Genomic DNA, 13,876 nt, shown 5'->3' on the forward strand with positions numbered 1-13,876 from the left:
GGGGCATTCTACCTCCGAGCTACTATTTTTTATTCTTTATTTTGAAACAGGGTCTCACTAAGTTGCAGAGGTCCTCACTAAGTAGCTGAGGCTGTCCACAAACCATGATCCTCCTATCATAGCCTCCCAAATGCTGGCTGGGATTACAAGCCTGTATCACCATGACCAGCTTAAAAAAAAAGGAATTTTAAAGAGACCAGTAGAATAATATAAGGAGTTTTGGGGAAAGAATGTGGGAAGAGGGAAAAAAAAGACTTTATGAAGGAAACAGTTCAAATAATGCTATGTCCATATATGAAGATATCACTACCAATCTCACTAACATGTATGAGAAGGGTGGGATCCAGAGGGAAACAGTGTATGTGCTATGTGCATGTATGTTTGTATCACTCTGAACCTAATATAGTGTATAATTTTAGTGCACCAATAAAATTATTTAAAATACTATTTATATACTTAAAATATCCAGAATTCTCTTTCTAGCTAAGATTCCTTTTTGAGCATCAAACTTTATATATGCTTGTTTTCTTGACAGCTGCACTTGAATTTATCTTGCCTAAAACCAAACCTTCAAAGAATCCCCACTGATTCAATTGGTTTTCTCATCTTTGGAGTCCATCTCCTATCAGTTGTTCACATGAGAAACATGGAAGTAGTTCTTGATTTACTTTCTTTGAATTCCTAGATGAATTTCTTCAGTAGTAAGTTGCTGTAGCCTCCCACCCCAACTTTTCCACTCTTACCATTCCAGTCTATCTACTGCCATCAGTAGCCCGGAATATTTTGTCAGTTTCTTAAATTGTCTCTTCTCCTTTTTCTCTCCCCTAGTTTGTTATCTAGGAAGCATTTATTATGAGCTTTAAAGTTTTAAACCCTGAAAATGTCACTATCTGGCATATAATTATGTAAGACCTTCCTATTACATGTGTAATAAAATCCACTCCCCTTAACTTACCTCCAAGGTCCTCACTGATTCGGCCCTGCTTGCTCCTTCCTCATTGTGGCCTACCATAATTTGGTCCTTAAAGACTTCCTAGGCTAACTTTGCATGTAGTGTTTCTTAGATCTAGAATATTTTTATTTAAATATTCATACTGGGATTCTTTCTCATTCTTCAGTGTTATCCTAAATGCCTCTTTCCGAAAAGGGCTTTTTCTGACAATCCAATCTAAATTAGTTTCTGATCCACAGCCTTCTAATCTCTATGACACTATTTTTCTTCATAGAACTTATTACAACTTATGTGTGTTTTAACAATTACACAACCATTTTAATTAACAATTTTTAAAATTAACTAACAGTTACACAACTAATGCCTAACAATTTACCTGGCAACAAAAAATGTTGACGTTCTTACTTTTATAATCTTTAAAGAAGTATAGCCTAATGTTGTATTAACACTGATATTTTATACAAAGTATGGATGTTAAGTCTGTGTTAGATCCCAGGAGAAGTTTGAGGATCTGGTATTAATTATGGGGTAGTTTGAGAATAAAAGGAAAGCAAAGCAGAGAGAAAAAGTAGAAAAGAAAAGAAAGAACTATGATGTAGGGGAAACCCTGGGGACCAAAGTGAAAATAGAGGAGATGCAGCAATCTATACAAAAATCAAATCCCAGGAACCAGAAAAACTAGTTTCAGGCGTATTTTAATACATCAGAACATCTAACCAAGTGTTTCAGGATGGATGTAAAACATCACTCTGAATGCCAAAAATATTGCTCAAAATCAATTTAATCAGGTTGTTAAATCCAAAATGTATATTCATTTTAGATCAAGGTAGATCTGAATTAGGGAAAGTCCCTGGAACTGCTGTAGAGGAAATACCACAAGTTGAAAAGGTTTCCTCTCTCCAGATGGGGATCTGCTTTAGGTTACTGAAGGTGCCAGGGTATTGGAGGAATTCTAGGTGTCTGCAGTGTGAATTGGCAAGACATGCTAATACCCAGTTCACACAGCCAAGCTCCTTGGTGGCTGAATCCAGCTCAGATGAGAGCCTTTTGTTAGCCAAAACAACAATGGTCATTCTTCAATATCTCATTCCTAAGCCTAGACATTAGCTAAAGGAATAAGCATTAGCCTTTTTCAGGCCAATGAAATACAGATAGACATTTTAGGAGGGGAGGGATTCTGGGAAACATTTTTTTACTACTAAATAAGGAACACAGGAAGAAAAAATACCTTGTAGGTTTTGCTATATGCAGTTGTAAGGTCAGAAACTGGTAATCTCCTTAGGATAAAACTAGCACTCAGAGGAAGGCAGAGTCAAGGGAATTTCAGGAGAAAGACTATTCATTACTAAAAGAAGCCATTCCTGAACCATGCCCTTTTTAGACTTCTGGGTAGAAGAACAATAAATATTTTTGTAGATTTAGCCAGGTTGTTTGATTTTCTCTTATTTGTTGTCTAAATTATTTTAACCATTTTAATGTCCAAGAAATAGAGGTCCTAGGAGGAAATAAACCTAAGCAGGCTTTGTCTAAAGGCAACTTTTGGAACATGTCAGGATTAATAGATGGATGGATGGATGATCTCTTACCCTTTCTACACCTCAGCTGATGGATGATCTCATACCCTTTCTACACCTCAGCCTTTGGATTACTATGGGGAGAAGTCTGATGGTAGCTGGCCAACCTCCTATCCTGCTGGTTCAGGCCAGGATAGTCACTGTCAAAATTTCTCTCAAATTTGCTGAACAAGGACACTTTGTTAACTTGCAGGGAGAGTTTTCTGGGATGCTTTGTTTGTTTGTTTGTTTTAGTGAAGAGAAAAAATGCAAAAAATATAGTTGGACTACATTCATTAATTTATTCCTTGTTCAATCACCCATATTACTTGTTATCAATTATTTATAAGACACTGCATTAATGATACTTGTGATAATTGTGACATAAAATAGAAACACATCAATAATAAAAATGAATAGTTATATTGGTCTTAGGTAGTGGGCACTGTTCTAAGCAATCTCAATGAATTAACTTTTTCAATCCAAATATTTAGAAGGTAATATTAATCTTTCAGTATTACTGTTTAACAAGCCCAGGCACAAAGAGGTTAATGACTTGTCCAAGATCATATACCATTAAGTGGAAAAGCTTATTTGAACAATAACAGGAGCTCTAGGAAACACGTTTTTATGCCCCAACCCAAACTGCCAGGTATTGTAGGTCTATAAAAGGAAAGAGATGATGAAAAATTGATTTTGCATTCAGGAAGCTCACAGTTTGTTGTGCTGTCTTTAAGCTCAGTCAGCAATAAAAACACTTGTTTGCATTTTTAAATACAATGGAGAGCATGTCTATATCATGTCACACATTCCAAAATATTTTGTGATTGTTGGTGATTTTTATTGATTGCACAATCAACATAATTTTACATTTGTGCTACCAAAAATCACTTCTTATTTCCAAACTACATTATCATGATAAAGAACATACACAATAAGCATTTCTAAGGATTGGATACTTTCATCACTAATTTTATCCCATAAGGGAATGATAAATGTTTCATTTAAGGTTTTAATTACAAAACAAACCCTCATTCTTCATTTTCCCACAGACATATGAAGTTGTTTTAACCACAAGAGCCTTAAGTCTCCTCTAAGTATCAGTGAAGAAGAGATTTTTTTCCTGAGGTCTACATAGTGCATAGTTAAATTATTATCCAAAAGTGTATTTTTTGTGGTACTGGGGGTAAAACCCAGGGGCTTTTCTACCTCTTGCCTATACTCACAGACCTATTTTATACTTTATTTGAAAACAGGGTCTCACTAAATTGCTGAGAGCCTCACTAAGTAGCTGAGGCTTGTTTTGAACCTGTGCGATCCTCCTGTCTCAGCTTCTCAAGTACTGGGATTAAAAGTGAGTACCACCATGCCTGGTTTCTCCAAAAAATTATTTTAAAAAAATCTCATGTGTAATAGTATGGGCATACAGAGTGTAAAATATCAAAACAACTGTATTTCTTATGCTAATAGGGCTAATCCATCATGCAATCTAATCTGGGAAACTAGATCAGTTTAAGGCTTTTAGACCTATGTGAAGGAATGGGATGCACTGAAACTTCCCTTACACTACCCTCAGACACTCTGAATATGGCATCCCTGTCGTCTTTGAGAGCAGATGAAACTGTACCATCTCCCCAGCTGCAGCAAACATTTCAATACATTGGGCTTCTGTTCCCAGAGGCTTTTCAAGCTGCCTTGCCAAATCTGTTAATGTAGAAGAATTAAATCAAGAAGAAAAACTTAAAAGATGTGAAAGTAAGTTTGAGATGGAGAAGAGAAAACAGGGGTAAGAACTGGAGTGCTTACAGATAAACTTACCATCATCAGAAAATGACATATTTCACTTACCAGAAAATAGAACCAAAATGCTCCTTACATTGGGAAAAAATATGCTGACCATTTGACATAGACTCCCCCAAAGAAGAAATTTTACATATCCGCATTATTTCTTTACAGTAACACTCCTTTCTTTTAGTGATTAATAAAAGGCAGATATCTTTTTGAAAGCTCAGAGAGGTTCTTAAAAGTAGAGGGACATTGGAAGGTAGATTGTGATTTGTGGAAAAGGCATTTGTTAAATATTAATTGGTGACTCAAAATGGTGACTGCAAGACACAGTGCATCTCAGTAGCTGAAACAGATAAAGCTCAAATACTGAGAAGGTAGTGTCTTGACAAACAAAATTTACAAAGCTCATGAACCAAAACAGGAACAGGAACCACGACAGAAGGAATCAGTACTCTGAACTGCGAGATCCACTGCAAAAAGCCTGAGCATGTGACTGACCTGGTTTCAGATGAGACTCGGCAGTCAGTGCCATCTCAGGCTGCCAGCCCAAGAAATCCCCCCAAATAATCCAAGAACTTGAAGTACAGGAAGCATCCACAAAGTTCCATCATCTTAAGCAACCTGCACCACACTTCAGGGATGCAGGAAAAGATACAAAAGGATGTGCACTCACCAGAGGCAGCACCCACAGTGTTACAGTGTGCCCTCCAGAGTCCTGGCAACAGGACAGCCTGGTAACTGCTTGCATTACTCAGTACTCGGTGGAGAACTGCCCAGAACAGCCACAGGACCAGGCAGGCTAGTCTAGTTAGAACCTCCAAAGGCACAGGAGAGGTGCTCAAGCATGGTACCTGCACAGGGTCACAGGGGTTACTGCAAGACTACACTGGACACCCTCCAATAATGCAGGTAGGGAATTTACTTTACACAAATCCTGTACCCATCACCCCAGCTCCTCTTCCATTACACAACCCTCACCATCGAAAAAAGCACTGATTACCTGCTGACACTTCTAAATTCCTATGAATAAGATTAGATCAGACAGAATACCCACAAAAGACAAGATACCGAGACATCAGAAAAACAAGCCTGAGTACCCTGATAATATGAGAACTAAGAACAGTGAAGAAATCATGAATATTGACCTACAAGAAATTCAAGAAGGAGAATTCTGAATCCTGATCTTAAGTATGATGAAATGCCTCAAAGGAAGTATACAGGAAATGAAAAAGGAAATAGAGGAAAGAGGTCTGGAATGAAATGAAGTGTCAATAAATGAAATGAAGACAGCAATAGAAAGAAATTCTGGAACAAAAAATGAAATGGAAAATAGAATATCACTGTCAGAAGACAGTTCATTCAAAATCAAAAGTACAGTAAGCAGCATACAGAACTCATTACAGCACCAAAACCTAAATATTCAACAATTATGGGACAACATGAAATGTCCTAACTTACTGATAAAAGGCATTGAAAAAAGGATAGAAGTACAGACCTATAGAATTCACAATCTCTTCAGAAAAATAATTTCAGAGAATTTTTCAAACATGAAAAGAGACTTGGACTTACACTTTCAGGAGACATACAGAACACCATTAAGAAAGGATCAAAGAAGGACCTCCCCGTGCCATATAATCATCAAAATGACCAACATAAAGGCCAAGGAAAGAATCTCATAAATAGTGAGAACAAAAGAATGGGTGACATATAGGGGCAAAACAAAAATTACCTCAGACTTTACAACCCAAGTCATGAATGCTAGGAGAAACTGGTATGATGTGATCCAGATCCTAGGAAAAACAACTTCCAACCAACTCTGCTATATATATCAAAGTTATTATTCAAAATTGATGGAGAAACAAAAGTTTCAAGTTAAGCAGAATCTCAAAATATTCATAAATACAAAACCAGTACTAGAGAAAATATTTAAAGGAATAAACCATAAAGAAGAAAAAAGAAGAAAGTTATAGAACCAGAGAAGAGATGAAGTTGAGCAGCAGGGCAACTAAGTAAAGAAGAAATAACATAAAACCAAACAGAAGATAGAACACAAAACGACAGGAAATAATCATATTTCAATAATAACTCTGAATATCAAAGAACTTACCTCACTAATCAAAAGACTAGACTGGCAATGTGAATTAAAAAACATAATCATTTACAGAGAAATGGATGGAACCAGAGGACATTATGCTAAATGAGATTAGTCAGTCACAAAAAAGATGCTTTTTTTCTAATCAGATGCTTTTTTTCTAAAATGAGAAAGCTAGGGAGAAATGGGTAACAAGAAGAACTCAGGATGAAGAAGGAGATCCTGTAGAGGAGAAAATAAGGCAACCTAACTGAGGGGATGGGAGGAGGGAAGAGGGAAACTCTCTAAAGCACATGATGTACTTAAACAAACATATCAAAGTAAATCACTAAACCAAGCATCGGTAGGAGGAATGGGGATCGGGTAAGGGCTAATTAGGTGATGTGTGCATGTATGACTCTTGCCACAGCAATAAGACAAGAGAAGGAAATCAAAGGAATTCAAGTAGGAAGAGAGGAATTAAAACTATCCTTACTTGCAGATGACATGATTCTTTGTCCAGAAGACCCAAAGAATTCAACCAAAAGACTACTGAAGTTGATTATCCAATTCAGCAAAGTTGCAGAATACAAAATCAATCTAAAGAAATCATTTGTTTTCCAGTGCCAACAATGTATATACAATGAAAGAAATAAAGAAAAAATTCATTCACTATACCCTCAACACCAATAATACACCTAGAAAGAAACCTAACCAAAGATGTAAAAGACCCCTACAAAGAAACTATAAAACATTAAAGAAATTGAAGAAAAGACCTTAGAAGATGGAAAGATCTCCCTTGCTCATGAATAGGCAGAATAAGTATCATCAAAATGGCCATTCTGCCAAAAGAGAGCTACAGATTCAATGCAATTTTTAGCATAATACCAATGACATTTTTCATAGACCTAGAAAAATCAGTCATAAATTTTATATGGAGAAAGAAAAGACCCAGAATAGCCAAAGTAATCTCAGCAATAAGAACCAGGCAGGAAGCTCACAATCCCGGGCCTCAAATTATACTATAGAGCAATAGTAGTAAAAACAGCATAGTATTGGCACAATAACAGGCAGACTGACCAGTGGAATAGAATAGAAGCTACAGAAACAAACCCACACACCTATAGTCAATTGATCTTGACAAAGGAACCAAACTCATATGCTGGAGAAAAGACAGCCTTTTCAACAAATGGTGCTGTAAGAGCACCATTGTAGAAAGATGGAACTAAACCCTTACCTCTCACCATGTACAGGTATCAACTTGAGATGGGTCAAAGGTCTTAGAGACTGTGAAGTTGTTAGAAAAGGACAAGGGATTAACACTCCAACATATAGGCACAGGCAGTAACTTTTTCAACAGGACTCCAAAGAGCTTAAAATTAAAGCAAGAATAACAAGTGTGATGACATAGAACTAAAAAGTTTCTGCTCATCAATGGGAACCATTAAGAATCTAAAGAGAAAGCCTACAGAAAGGGAGAAGATCATTACCAGCCACCACTCTGATAGAGGATTAGTATCTTCTATCAGAATATACAAATAAATCAAAAGACTACACTAGCAAAACGAATAACCCAATCAAGAAGTGGGCAACTGAATTGAATAGACACTTCACAAAAGAAGAGATACAAATGGCCAATAGATACATGAAAAGATGTTCAACATCATTAGCCATCAAGGAGATGCAAATAAGAACTAAGCTGAGAGTCCATCTAACCCCAATCAGAGTGGCAAGCATAAAGAGGTCCAATAACAAAAAATGCAGGAGAGGATATGGGGAAAGAGGAACTCTTTTACACTGTTGGTGAAAGTACAAACTAGTTCAGTTGCTATGGAGATTCCTTAGAAAACTGGAAATGGATGCACCATATGACCTGGCTATACCACTCCTGGGTATTTTTCCAAAGGGCTTGAAATCAGAGATCTACAGTAACATATGCATACCCATGTTCATGGCAGACAATTCGTAATAGCCAAAATATGGAACCACCCTAGGTCTCCATCAACAGATGAATGGATTTCAAAATTATGGGAAATGCACACAATGGGATTCTACTCAGTTATAAAGAAAAAGAAAATCATGTCATTTGCAAGAAGATGGAAAAATCTGAAGAACATTATGTTAAGTGAGATCAGCCAAGCACAGAAAGAGAAGGGTCATATATTTTCTCTAATATGCCCAAACTAGGGAGTATTAGAAATACCAGAGAGACTCCAGATAATGGATGGGTAATCTCAGCAAAGCTAGAATGGAATGGTAGGAGAGGAAGAAGTCTGAAGTTGCTTAATGGAGGAGCTACATTCGAATATGTGTATAGATATAAATGTAGCATGGTCAACCTGAACACTCATTGTTGGGAGGGGGGAAAGGGATTAATATCTATAATGTACAGAGAATTCAAGAAACTCAGCACTAAGAAAACAAATAACCCAACCAAAAAATGGGCAAGTGAACTGAATAGACACTTCACAAATGAAGAAATTCAAATGGCCAATAAATGCCTGAAAAAATACTCAACATCACTGGCAATCAGAGAGATGCAAATCAAAACTACCCTGAGATTTCACCTAACTCCAACTAGAATGGCAATCATTCAAAAAACAAACAAAAAATGCTGGTAAGGATGTGGAGAAGTGGGAACTCTAATACAATGTTGGTGGGACTGCAAATTAGTGCAACTACTTTGGAAAGCTGTATGGAGGATCCTCAGAAGAATGGAAACAAACTTACCATATGATCCAGCACTACAACTTCTGGGTATCTACCCAAAAGAATGGAAATCAAACTACCAAACTAATGCTTGTGTATCTATGCTCATCGATAAACAATTCACATTTGCCAAGTTATGGAACCAGCCAAGATGTCCATCAACAGATGAATGGATTACAACACTATGAGATATATACACAATGGAATATTCTATTCAGCCATAAAGACATAAAGAAAAACACAATTACATCATTTACAAGGAAATGGATGGAACTGAAGAACATCATGCTAAGTGAGATTAGTCAATCACAAAAAATAAGAAATCAGATGCTTTCCCTAATATGCAGAAGCTTGGGAAAAAATGGGTCATAAGAGGAAGTCTAGAAGAAGGGAATACTATAGATAAGAAAATAAAGTGGCCTAAATGAGGGGATGGGAGGAGATAAGAGGGAAATTCTCTAATGCATATAATGTAAATTAACAAACATATCAAATTCAATCACTAAGACAAACATGAGAAGGAGGGAGGAAGAGGGAATGGGGCAGAAATTTTGTAAGCGCTACTTGGGTGATGCATGTATGCCTCCACCATCTTGTGCTCATTTAGATGTATGAGTACAATGCACCAATAAAAAAATCTCTACTATTTCTATCTAATTTTGTTATATTTAAATTCTTATGACATCATTTCTCTTACCTATAAAAGTCCAACCTCATTCCCAGTGCCAAAGACAAAAAATGGATGTATAAAAGCATGAGGATATTTGGTAGGACTTCAAAATATGCTGCCATCATTTCTTCCTTCCCTTCCTCTTTTTCTTTTCCAAAGTTTTGAAACAACTCTGGTTTTGGGGTGAAAAACAGGAAGAACATGGCATGTCCTACAGCACTTTCCTCACAAGCATTCTCCAGTTTAATAATTAGAATAACCACTAAAGGAGTTACTAGAATCTCTAAGTTATGTATGAAGTGAGGTTCAAAAAGTTCCACAAACTTATTTCCTTGCCATTTATTATTTAACAGTATTTACTGAGGATTTACTATGTTCTTATCATAAGGCCAGAACCACAGATACAAAGGCAGCTGTGCTCTAGGTTTTTGCCCTCTCTGAAGGCCTCTCTGGTAAAGAAGAGAGGCAGCAGCCAGCAGTGATTCAGGTATCAGAGGCAGAGGATGGTGCAGGCCAAGCTCTCTGGCTGGTTTTGCTGCACCAGCCTGACTCCTGTTCAAAAACAGCCCTTCACCTCCAGTCTCCCACACTCTCATAGCATCAGTGCAAAACTCCCTTTATTCCTTGGGACCCACTTACTCCTTGGAGCTATATATAATCAGGATCGTGCACATGCCCACTGCTATGTCTTCCCTATAATACATCATCTAGTATTATCTCTTTCCCTGGACTTGCCCACTTGATGTAGATATGCATCAACAACATTTTATGTGCCAAGCCCTATACTATGCTCTAACGATAAAATACATAAATGAGAATAAAAATATTTTTAAAAGTCAATCACTAAGCCAAATGTGAGAAAGAGAGAAGGAGGAGGGAATGGAATGGGAAGTGGGGAAGGCCTAAATGAGTGATGTGTACATGTATGTTTCTACCATCTTGTACTCCATTAAGATGTATGACTACAATGCACCAATAAATAATAAAAGATAATAAAACATGCTATACTTGATAAAGTTAAAGTAATATAATGTTTAAAAGTGTTCACAGAACAGATAGAAAGTGCAAAAATACTACAGATAATGGGATAAAGGTGTATACAAGATGAAATAAAACAAAATCACGTTTGTTTATCTGCTTCTTGTCAAAGTGGGTTAAGTCAAAGGAGACAGGTTCATATTCAATAGGCTGTACCTGAATTGATGGTGGCATGGGCAAAGGTCATGTCCAGGGGATATTTGGACTTAAAATTCAGAGGAAATATCTTTCTTAGAGATATACCTTTGGAGTCACATGTATATAGTTTCATTTGAAGCCATAAATTGGAATTTTCTAGGAAGAATGTATGGAATGAAAATAGAAAGGTCAGAAAGAAGGCAGAATCTGAAAGACATGCAGACTAAAGGACATGGAAGAAGAGCAGGAGTATAGATCCAGCTAATATGGAGAATATTTTCATCTCTATTGAGATGTGGCCCCACATCCCCATAGATAAGCTTTATAACATACAAAAAAAAGAGTTGAATAAAATCTATTTATAATACTGTGGTAAAAAGTTACTCAATTGGCAATTAATCAGGAAATTTTTATAGAACTTCTATTAAAGAAAATTAAGATAAAGAACAGGCAAAAGAAAAATAAGAAAATGGAATATATTCATAAATTCAGGACCTCAACTCATATCTTTCCTTCATGTAAGAAATTTAATTTATGTGTCAAATAATGATATTTTTATCTCAAGGTGGGGCCCTCAAAATCTCTAGAAATATTAGATTCACCTAGCTATGTTGGTATAGCAGTTATTATGCTAGCCCTCCACTCATACTATTAACCTTTTTTCTTTTGAACCATTATCATAGTGTAATACTATAATGATTACTTAATTATTGAATTATATCCTCAACTAAATGTTTTATTCTGTGTGTGTGTGTGTGTGTGTGTGTGTGTGTGTGTGTGTGTGTTACTGGGGGTGGAACCACCTTCGGGTTATATGCCCAGACCTATTTTTATACTTTATTTGAAAACAGGGTCTCACTGTGTTGCCGAGAGCCTCATAAGTAGCTGAGGCTTGCTTCAAACCTATGCGATCCTCCTGCCTCATCCTCCCAAATGCTGGGATTACAAGCATGTACCACTATGCCCAGCAATGTTTTATTCTTAAAAGAAAAGCGATGCTTTGTATTGTTATCTTTCGGTAATGAAAACAACCTACTAGTTGTATCGTTTGTTACACGATTTGCTATTTTTAATTTAATAATTTATTCCTAAAAAGAAAAATGCTCGTGTTTAAACCTTTTTACCAATATCTGGACTCTCAAAAGATAGAAAATAAACTAGTAGGCAGGGCGTGGTGGCGCACGCTTGTAATCCCCGCGCTTGGGAGGCAGAGACAGGAGGATCGCGCAGGTTCGAAGCCAGCCGCGGGTGCTGGCTTAGGAGACCCTGTTTCCAAATAAAAATGTAAAAATAGGTCTGGGAGTGTAGCCCGGAGGTAGAAGGGCTTCCAGGAACCCCAGTACCACCAAAAAAAGAAAAAAAAAAAAAAGCTAGTAGACGTTGTGAAAAATGCTTAATGCAGCAATCACCAGCAATGTATACTGAGATAATAAATACCAAGAGTTAGTACTGGTGGGAGGGGCAGTTTGTGGTTAAAAATAGTTTGGAAAACCCTTTCTTAAATTAGAGACTTCTTTTACTATAGAACTTCTCAGAGATTCTAATGGGATCATATACTTTAGTTAAAACTATCTTAAATGAATTGATCAACAAACCAGATAAGACATATGACAACTTGGCAGAGACAAAAATGGGGTGGTGGTGCAGGAAGTGACATGATTGGAAACTGATTTCAACCTTGAAGTCAGAGAAAATAAAAACCAGGAGTGGAATGAAAACCCTAGCTTGAGTGCATGGATGCAAGGAAAGACAGATAAAGGTAAAGGCCCATTTTACTGCATTACAAATACAGCCTATTGCAGACTTCCTGATAATTTGCTATTTGTTTCACCAAAATGATATTTGACATTCCTTCCCCCCTCCAAAGTAAAAGGAAGTGACTCTTGCTTGAGAAGTAACTTCAGTGTCTAGAACAGTTTCTGTTACAGAGAAAGTGATTAAAATTCATCAAATAACTATAAGTAAATAATAATAGAACCATAAAGAAGATACATCATTGGAAGGCTTCAATGGATGGCCCATGTGTGGGAACAAAGACTTCTGGTGTTTCCAAATCCTGACTCTATTCTGAAAGATTGCACCTAAGGAATTTTCCACAGGAAAACTTTCCACAGCTTTAGCAGCCTACCATTTTGCCAGAAGATACATTAAAGGGTAGCTATAAGTGGGAGAACAATATGATTTCAAAAAAGGGTGGTTGTCCTTTGCATAGTGTCTTCTTGCCTACTAAGGACTGTTTATAATAAGCTTTACCCTGACACTTGGATATTTATATTAATAGGACTCATCTTGATAAAATAGTTTAAAACCCTTTCTACATTACCTATCTCCATGAATCTTGAAAAAAAATGGCAAAATATTTTATTGTAGAAAGAAAAAAAATAAAACAGATGAGATGAATGATTTGCTCAAGGTCACAGAATTATTTTATGGAAGACCTGGAAGTAGCATCTAATGCTTACTACTTCTATTATAACAAAAAAGTAAATGCAGATTCCATCTCATTTGAGAAATCCCCTGATTTGTAATGGAATGGAAACTTTCTTTTAAAAATAACTTCCATTAAAAAAAGTCTACATGGCTAATTCTTCTAAAATAATAAAACAATCATAAGACCACATAAAAGTCATCTAAAAAGCTGGGTGAAGGGAAGATCAAAGATGCTTATGTAAGGACAAGATAGAAGCCAAGCTTCAGAATTCAAAGCTTTTGTGAGCTCTAATCATTTTGCTGGCATTCATAAAATCTTAAACATTTCTTTCTACTTTTTGATGTATAATATTCAATCAATTGTAATGGGATATAAGTGGATAGTGCCTGTACTGTCCCTGCGCATGAAAGTAAAAAAACCGTGACTCACGTACAGCACTGCCGCCCAGAGGGAAAGCTGGCCTTCTTTTGCAGGTCCAGATTCTTTCAGAAAAGAGCCTGTTACTGGTACCATTTTTATTCCTTTC

The sequence above is a fragment of the Muscardinus avellanarius genome, assembly GCF_963383645.1.
Source record: "Muscardinus avellanarius genome assembly, chromosome: 3".
In the NCBI taxonomy this organism is placed as follows: domain Eukaryota; kingdom Metazoa; phylum Chordata; class Mammalia; order Rodentia; family Gliridae; genus Muscardinus; species Muscardinus avellanarius.